Source organism: Petaurus breviceps, unplaced genomic scaffold (genome assembly GCF_028583685.1).
Source record: "Petaurus breviceps papuanus isolate PSGF00001 unplaced genomic scaffold, PetGlider_PUasm1.0 87982, whole genome shotgun sequence".
NCBI classification, from domain to species: Eukaryota; Metazoa; Chordata; class Mammalia; order Diprotodontia; family Petauridae; genus Petaurus; species Petaurus breviceps.
In genome coordinates, this window is record NW_027186884.1 from 165 (window position 1) to 8,778 (window position 8,614).

General features: G+C 48.5%; 1 pseudogene; it reads right to left on the reverse strand.

The window, feature by feature from the left end:
* Positions 1-7,067: 7,067 nt before the first annotated feature.
* Positions 7,068-8,354, reverse strand: LOC138176379 (RLA class I histocompatibility antigen, alpha chain 11/11-like; annotated as a pseudogene).
* Positions 8,355-8,614: the final 260 nt, after the last annotated feature.

Here is an 8,614-nt window from a genome sequence, read left to right on the forward strand (position 1 = left end):
CTAATCTCCATTTGAGAAGAGGGACTTTGTGGTGGACTAAATTAAGGTATAGCCTAGGGATGGAGAAGTATTTAGAACAGAGACTTTGTAATTGATTGAATGATTGGAAGGTCCTGGGGTGGGGTAGTCCTTGGAGATTATTTAATCACATTTAGTAAATGCTGTATTTGGAATGATGTCATGTTTTGATCTTCTCTGTTCTTGGTTGGTCACTGAATAAAATGGAGAGCACCTATGCTGGTATTTTGAACCTTGGGAAGTTGCCTTTCTTTTGGCATTACATTACATTACTTATATACAAGAAAGTGACTGTGAAAAGATCTGGATGGGATTAAGGAGGGGTAAGTAGCCTGGGATGGACTGTTACTTTTCCCTCTGAGCTCTTTCTCCTATTGTCCCCTGCCTGTGTCCTGACTCAGACTGGTCCTAGTGAACTGGGCTCCTGGCAGGCTGAACAACCCAGCACCAACAAAGCTGTAACCTCCCATCAGGCTCAGTCACTGTTGTCCAGCCTGCAGCTGACAGGAACCAATTATTTATTTTGAAATTATGAAATAAAACGAGCATTTCCATAATATAGAATTTTTAAAAAGATGTTTCATATACTGCAAATCTATCATATACAACTTGCTATTCCTAGTAAATTCATAATAGTTACCAAGTCATTTTCTTTTTCCCCTTTTTTCTTCCCCTCCCTCAGTCCTAGAGATGGATACCATTAGAGACGTGTGTGCCTGTGTGTGTGCGTGCTTCTTCCTTCATTGGTCTTTTGCAGTTAATATGGGTACTTATAATAGTCAAAGTGACTTAGTCATTCAAAGTTGTTCTTAAACAGTACTTCTGTTAGTGTATACAATGTTCTCCTGGTTCTGTTCATTCTGCCCTTCATTATTTCCTGCAAGTCTTTCCATGTTTTCATCATTTCTTAGAGCACAGTAGTATTCATAATAATCATGTAACATGCCTTGTTCAGCCATTGCCAAGTTAATGGGCATCCCCATGATTCCCAGCTCTTTGCCACCACAAAGAGGGCTGCTATAAACACTTTAGAACATAAAGGTTCTTTTCCTTTGTCCATAATCATCTTATGAAAGACCTAGTAGTGGTATCTCCGGGTCAAAGGACGCAGGCAGTCTCATTACTCTTATGGATGAACTGATTGGTTAGTAGTTAGTTTCTCATGTATATGCATGTATTCGTAGGTATGAGTGTATGTATACACACACTCATATTTACAAAAAGTGCCTAAAGGTACCTAACATCCAGTTGTATTTCCTTCATCATTATGATGCATGGACACAATTCTAGTTCTCAGTATTGTTATAGTCTAAAGGATTCATACGTCTGTATGTTAAATGTTGGTATAGTTTAGCTAAATACATTTGACCAATATGGTGATACTTATGGGGTTCTTGAGATCTATATCTGTAACAGCAATTTACCAATTGGCAACATCAGTCTGTTACATCAATTTGTAAACCTGTTTGTACGATTGTAACTTCAATTTGTGCTGTAAAATTGTAATCTGTAAAATCCCTTTCCCAGCCTCAGACTCTGCCCCTCCCCCTATCCGCACTCTGCCTAGGCAACACCTTGTGACTCCTTTGTCCTTGCCTAATCTAGCCCTATAGTAGTTGCCTCATGTCTCCTTAGTCTGGCCCAAATCTCATCCCCAAGTAAACTCCTCAAACTTTTTATCTGTGCACTGAAGTCACAAGTTCCTCTCAGTCAGCCCTAACCTTTATCTATGCACTGAGGTCCCTTACATCCATCTGGTAAGCCCTGATAGTGGCAGCCCTACCCTTTAAAAGTAAAAGCCTGTGCCCCCTTTCACTTGCAGGTCCCCTAAAGGACTCTTGCCTGCTTCTGTAGAAGCATAAAAATAAACTTCTACACCTCTCACTCCAATTAAGCCTGAGACCTTGAATTCTTTCCAGACACTATTGCAGAATTTCTGGTCTTAGATAAGATCAGAGTTCCTGCTGAACCTAGAGGGAGCCGTCCCTCATCAATACTGGCATGGTTAACTTGACCCAAAATGAACACACCTACATTTACCTAATGGCACATTCGCCCACCACTTCTATTACTGTTCCATCTATAATCTACATCAGGACACCTTAACTTTTTATGTGTCATCTGGTGAAGCTTTTAATAAATGCCTTCTTAGACACCTACTGTGGGTTTTGAAAATTCAGTAGTCAAAGGAATGTTTACATTTCAATTAGAAGTTGCTCAAAATAAAGATGTATTTTTCCCATCTAAGTTCCCAGACCTGCTGAAAACTGTCACCAAATTCCTCAGGGGTCAGTGTATCTCAGGTGAAGAGCCCCTGACACAGATAAATCTAACACCCTGTAATGGGAAAGTAAATTTAAAGATCTTCCCTGCCCCTAGGCTAAAGTTCACCTGGAGCCTGGGGTGGGAGGCTTGTTTTTCAGTAGATACTTCTTGATTGGCCAGTGAGTCAATAAGGTTGTTACATTCTCTGAGCCAGGAGAAGGCTATATAAGCCCTGATGTGTAGCTTTGTTTTGGGGCTCACTTTGAGAAGTGTTCTGTGATTTGATATGGATTCCGGGAAGCCGTTGTCCAGAGCCCCCCGGCTTTGAAAAACCCAGATGTTGAAACCCAGATGTTGATTTGGTATGGATGTAATGGTTGGACAATTTGGAAAGCTGTCTACTTGATCTGTGTCTATCTTGATACTTCTGCCTGTTGTAGCAGCAAGCACCCCAATTTGCTGCTCACACAGGTTCTTGGATCTGCTTTGATAAAGGAAAGCAACTCAAAATGGGTTAACAAGCTTACTTTAATCAGTCAAACATATATCATTTACCTCGTTCAGAGGAAAAAGGTCAGCACCCTGAACTTCAAAGTATATAGGCAGAATTATCAAGACAGAAACAGATCAAGTAGACAGCTTTCCAAACTGTCCAACCATTATATTCATACCAAATCAACATCTGGGTTTTTCAAAGCCGGGGGGGCCCACAACGGCTTCCCAGAATTCAGATCAAATCACAGAACACTTCTCAAAGTGAGCCCCCAAAATAAAGCTACACATCAGGGCTTATATAGCCTTCTCCTGGCTCAGAGAATGTAACAACCTTATTGACTCACTGGCCAATCAAGAAGTATCTACTGAAAAACAAGCCTCCCACCCCAGGCTTCAGGTGCACTTTAGCCTAGGGGCAGGGAAGATCTTCCAAATTTGCATTCCCATTACACCTGTATACTTTGAAGTTTGGGGTGCTGACCTTTTCCCCCTGAACGAGGTAAACGATATATGTTTGACTGATTAAAGTAAGCTTGTTAACCCATTTTGAGTTGCTTTCCTTTATCAAAGCAGATCCAAGAACCTGTATGGGAAGCCACCTTGAGGACACTTGGGGTGCTTGCTGCTACACACCCCTTCCCACTGGGAGGCCTTCCCTGGCTGTCCCAGACCAGCTCCTCAGACAGCCCATGGCTCCTTCAGCATGGTGACCCTGTCATGTCTGGGCCCTCAGAGGGTGCTCATGGCTGACCTGGCCTGGGCTTCACAAGCTGCATCTAAACATAACTTGGCTGTTGCCTTTTGTCCAATTTGTGCACATGTTATTCCCCAGTGACCCAGAAAGCAGCTAAAGGACCCTCTATTTCCAGAATCTTCCTCCAATAACCTATCATTTTCCCACTGAATAATCAAGATTTTGCTTTCATAGAAAAGTCCTAGAGATAAGAGGCATGGATTTGGGGAGTGAGTCAGTCAGGCCAGTAGCATTTACTGAGTCTGCTATGGACCAGGCACTGTCCTAAGCAGCTGGACCAGAGGGCCTCGGAGGCCCCTTCAGAGTCTAGACTGATGATCCTGTGAAGTCCCCAGGCTCCCCAGGAAGTCTGAAGGCTTCAGGTGCTGGTTTGTCAGGGGTCTGCACCCCCACCTCCCCTGTTCACACTCATTTCAGAAGGGAGGACACTGTAATGATTTTTCACACAGATGAATTCTGGTTCTGAAGGGATGGGATTCAAGTCCTCATTTGAATGAATATCATGATGATTGAATGGCTGTTTGGAATTGGTAGAATCATAGGAATTAGCGCATGAAAGCAATGATAATAACAGTGGGCATTTCTATAATAAGCCTTGCAAAGCTCTTGGTAAATACAATCCCATGTGCCCTTCACACCCACCCTGGGAGGAGGGGCTGTTATGGCCTCCCCCTTACATATAAGGAGAACTGAAGGGAGATGTTAAGTGACATGCTCAGGGTCACAAGGCTATCAAGTGCCTGAGGTGGGACCTGAACTGGGGTCTTCAGGACTCTAAGTCAGAGGCTGAACTGACTGAGCTATTTGTTACCTTGAAATTTAGACCCACTTTGCCCCCATGGAAGACTTGTCTTCTCTCTCCTCACAAGACTTCCTGTCCCCCAGTGGCTTACAAAGAGCAGGAAAAAAATACTGCTTTTATATCTCTGATTAAAATGACAAGAAAACAGAGAGAACTGGAACTCTGTGAAAGTCGGGGCTGAGGGGCAGCCTATGGGTTCGGCCCCCAGCAGCACATCTGGGCACAGGAGGAGTGCTCGACCTGGGCTCTGTCTGAGGCCCTGGAACAAGCCCCAATGGATCATGTCCACACGTGCCCCCGGGCAGTACAAATCAAAGACCAATGTCTGCCCTCTCCCATGTACACTGGCCCTCACTGGCTCCCTTCCCTTTGGCCCCAGCCCCACCAGTACTCACAGAATCAGCAGAGCAAATACAAGGATTCTCAGATGCCTCCAGTTTTTCCTTTCTTTTCCTCTTCACCTGGCCAGAACATCTCCACATTGACATCCTGCCCCCCACACACTGGGAAGCTTAGCTGAGACTGTGGAGAAAAGCTGAAGACCCCACAACATTCATTCATTGGGCTATTTCCACAGTCAGACAGGGATCCAGAGGTCAGGGAAGCATGGGGTGAAGGAGGGCTCATTCCCAAATCCCTCTGGCCCTGACTGCTGGCTGGCTCCCTGCAGACTGAGACAGGCAGGAAGAAAGGAGGCAGGGAGGGAGGCCTTAGAGAACAGGGTGAGGCCCTGAGGATGCTGCCCTGGGCTTGGGCCAGTAGAGTCCAGGGAGGATCCCAGGAGCCAGTGCTGGGGAGAGAAGCCCGAGGGCAACAGGAACAACATGGGACTGTGTAATATAATGCCAAGGAAAGGCAACTTCCCAAGGTTCAAAATACCAGCATAGGTGCTCTCCATTTTACTCAGTGACAAACCAAGAACAGAGAAAATCAAAACATGACATCATTCAAAATACAGCATTTACTAAGTGTGATTAAATAATCTTCAAGTACTACCCCACCCCAGGACCTTCCAATCATTCAATCAATTACAAAGTCCCTGTTCTAAATACTACTCCACCCCTAGGCTGTAACTTCATTTAGTACACCACAAAGCCCCTCTTCTCAAATGGAGATTAGTTTCCAATCTAAGTAGAGTACATTCATTTGTTCAACCATAGAACACAAAAAAGGTCAAAAGTTCCCCACCCCTGGATCACAATTGAATCTACCCCAGAGTTACATCAGGTTTAAGCACAGCACTTAATACCCAAATGGAGGTCTTTTCTTCATCTTGACATGAGGCAAGTTCTCAGCAATCTTAGTTCCTGGGGAGACAAGGCTCAGCAAGGCCACAAGATACATTGCCAGTCTGTTCATTAATTCATCCTCTGTCTGTAGAACAGTCCTAGAACCCCTGAAAACATTAGCAAAACCCTCTCCCAGGATTTCTGTAAACATACAACAAGAAAATCCTTCTTCAGGGCTTCTGAACCAACAGAAAGGTTCCCAGACCCCTGCAACAACAGCACTGCCCTTCACTAGTGGACAGTATTCACTCTCTGTCTGCAGGACAGTCTCAGGGCTTCTTAACCAAAAGCCAGGCTCCAGGACTTCTTCAACAACAGGACTGTCTTTCACCAGTGGACAAATCTGGCAAAACAACATCAAAACAGACAAAGTACCAGCAAAACAGCCATGTCTCCTCAGTCCTTGGCAGCTCAGGGGGAAGGTCTCAAAAGTCCAGGGCAATTCAAAGTGGCCACCAGCAATTCTCCCAGTCTCTCACTGCCTCCACGAGGTGCTGCTTCCAAAAAAAGTTCTTCTGCCTCTCTCCTGTGTCTCTCCAAATCTACGTCATCAGCTCCTCCCAGTTCAGGACTTTCTTTTTACATCAACAAGTCCATCCCACAGGTGGGATTAACAAGCTCTGGGTTTTAACTCAATCAGTTTGAAAACCAAGCCAATACAGGGGAATCTTTAATTGCCATTACTATCACAGACTGCAGACTGGTTTTCTTTCTCTCAAGCTGAAGAAGAATAGACAGATTCAGGGGTATCTTCCAAAGCCCCTCTGGCCTCCAGCTTCTCACCATCCTGAAGGCCCTGCCTCAGCACCCAGACAACCTCTGCCCAACCTCCTACATTCCCCCCTTTGCTTATCCCCCTTTACCCCAACCCCTCTCTCCTTCCAGGTCCCCAGAGTCTCACCTCTGGCTGTGAGAGCGACATTAGACCTCTGGGCACTGTCATTGACTGGAGACGAAGGAGGAAAACAACCCAGTTAGGGACATACATCCCAGAACCAGGGTGTGGGAAGGGAAGGGGACACCAAGGGAAGGCTGCTGTGCTAAGCCTCTCCTCTGCCCTCTACCTGCTTAGGGCCCAGAGACACCAAGGAAAAGAAAATCCCAGTGAGAAATCTAGGAGAGGAGACCACACCAAGGTCTCAGAAGTTCAGTGGTTTGTCTTGGAGACAGAACAAATAACTGGGACTGCACCCCTCCCCCACTCCAGTCCAGCCTCTAGATCCAAGGGGAATAGAGAAAAGAGGCCCCCAAAGGGGCCCTTCCCCCCTCCAGGCCTGGCTCCAGGGGCTCCCAAGGCTGGGCTACAGCCCCCAGCTGGGCGGACACCAGGCCCTGGAGCAGAGACCCCCTATTCATGTCTGCTCTGAGCCAGGCTGTCACACCCTCAGAGCAATGGTTTCCAGTCAGGGATTTGTTCCTCTAGAGCCTTGGGGGCCATCTGAGGGTCCCTTAGATGGGAGGGAGAGGACCTGGGGACAGAGAGACAAGCTGGGGGTCAGGGGAGGCCTGGATCTCCCTGGTGCCTGCTCCCTGAGGACCCTCCCAGGCCTGCCCCCCTGAACTCTTCTTCCTCCAGACCCCAACTCCAGCAATGACTGCAGTGAGGAGGAGGCCAGCGGTAATTCCCCCCACAATGAGCCCGATGGGTGGGGAGGGTGGCTCTGAAATGGAAAGGGAAGTGAGAGGCCTCGATCCCACTGGCCTGAGATTCATTAACCCCTCCCCCCTTCCACCCCAACCTCAACCTCCCTCTGGTGCTGTGGGGATGGGGGATGCCCTGACCCCTGCCCCTTCCCTTCCCCTCTTCCCCCTTTCCCCTTCCCTCCCCTCCCCCTTCCCCCCTCTGCTCTCTCCCCTTTCCTCACTGCCTTTACCCCACTGCAGGGTGAGGGGCTCAGGCAGCCCCTTGTGCTGGACTCGGCAGGTGTATGCCCCTTAGTGGCCCGGGGTCACGCCCACAGCTGCCCACTTCTGGAAGGTGCCGTCCCCCGCAGGCCTGGTCTCAATGAACTCCGTGTCCTGGAGCTGCTCCTGCCCCTCCCTCAGCCAGGTCAGGGTGACCTCAGCGGGGTAGAAGTCCTGGGCCCCGGCAGCGCAGGGTCACCTCCCATGGGGTCAGTGTGGCGGGTCACTCGGGCAGAGGGCGGGTCTGGGGGTAAAGATCAGAATCATTTCCAGGCTCCTCTTCCCTCCCTAGGCACAGGGACAGTGGGGGAGGGGGACACCCCCAATCAGGGCCAGGGGTACAAGGGGGCGGGGCCGGGGCCTTGAGTGCCGCGCACACGGGGCGGGGCGGCACCTGCCCTCTGCAGCGTCTCCTTGCGCATCTCCAGGCACTTCTTCACCCACAGCACACACTCCTCCTCCAGATAGGCTTTATGTCCCTCAGTGAGGCTCCTGTCCGCCTCCCACTTGAGCTTTGCGTTCACCGCGGGGGGCACGGCCGCCGTCCACGTGGAGGTCTCCGTGTCCAGGGCGTGTTGTTCAAGCCCGCACCTGAAGCGGAGCTCGGGGGTCTCCTCGCAGCCGTACATGGTCTGGAGTGTGTGGACGCCTGCGGGGGCCGGGGCGGGTCAGAGCGGGCTCTGCGGACCCCGGGACCCCTCTCCCCGTGGCTCCTGCCCCGGCCGTGTCACCTTGGGGGGCTCGGACCCGGCCCCCTCCACGCACCCCTCGCGCTCTGGTTGAAGTAAACCCGCAAGGTCTCCGGGCTCACTCCGTCAGCCTGTGCCTGCCCGTTTTATACCATTTAAAATCACCAGGCAGTATAAAATAGCTGAGAGAGAATGCTGGCCAAAACAGACCCAGGAGTTACATGAACATCAACATAAAACACTTTTTATACAAATAAAGTCAGATTTAAATAATTGGAGAAATATTTATTCTTCTTGGGTAGGTAAGATCAATGTAAGAAAAATTACATTTCCACCTAACTAATCTATTTATTCAATGCCATCCCAATTAAGTTACTAGAAAGTTATTTTACTGAGT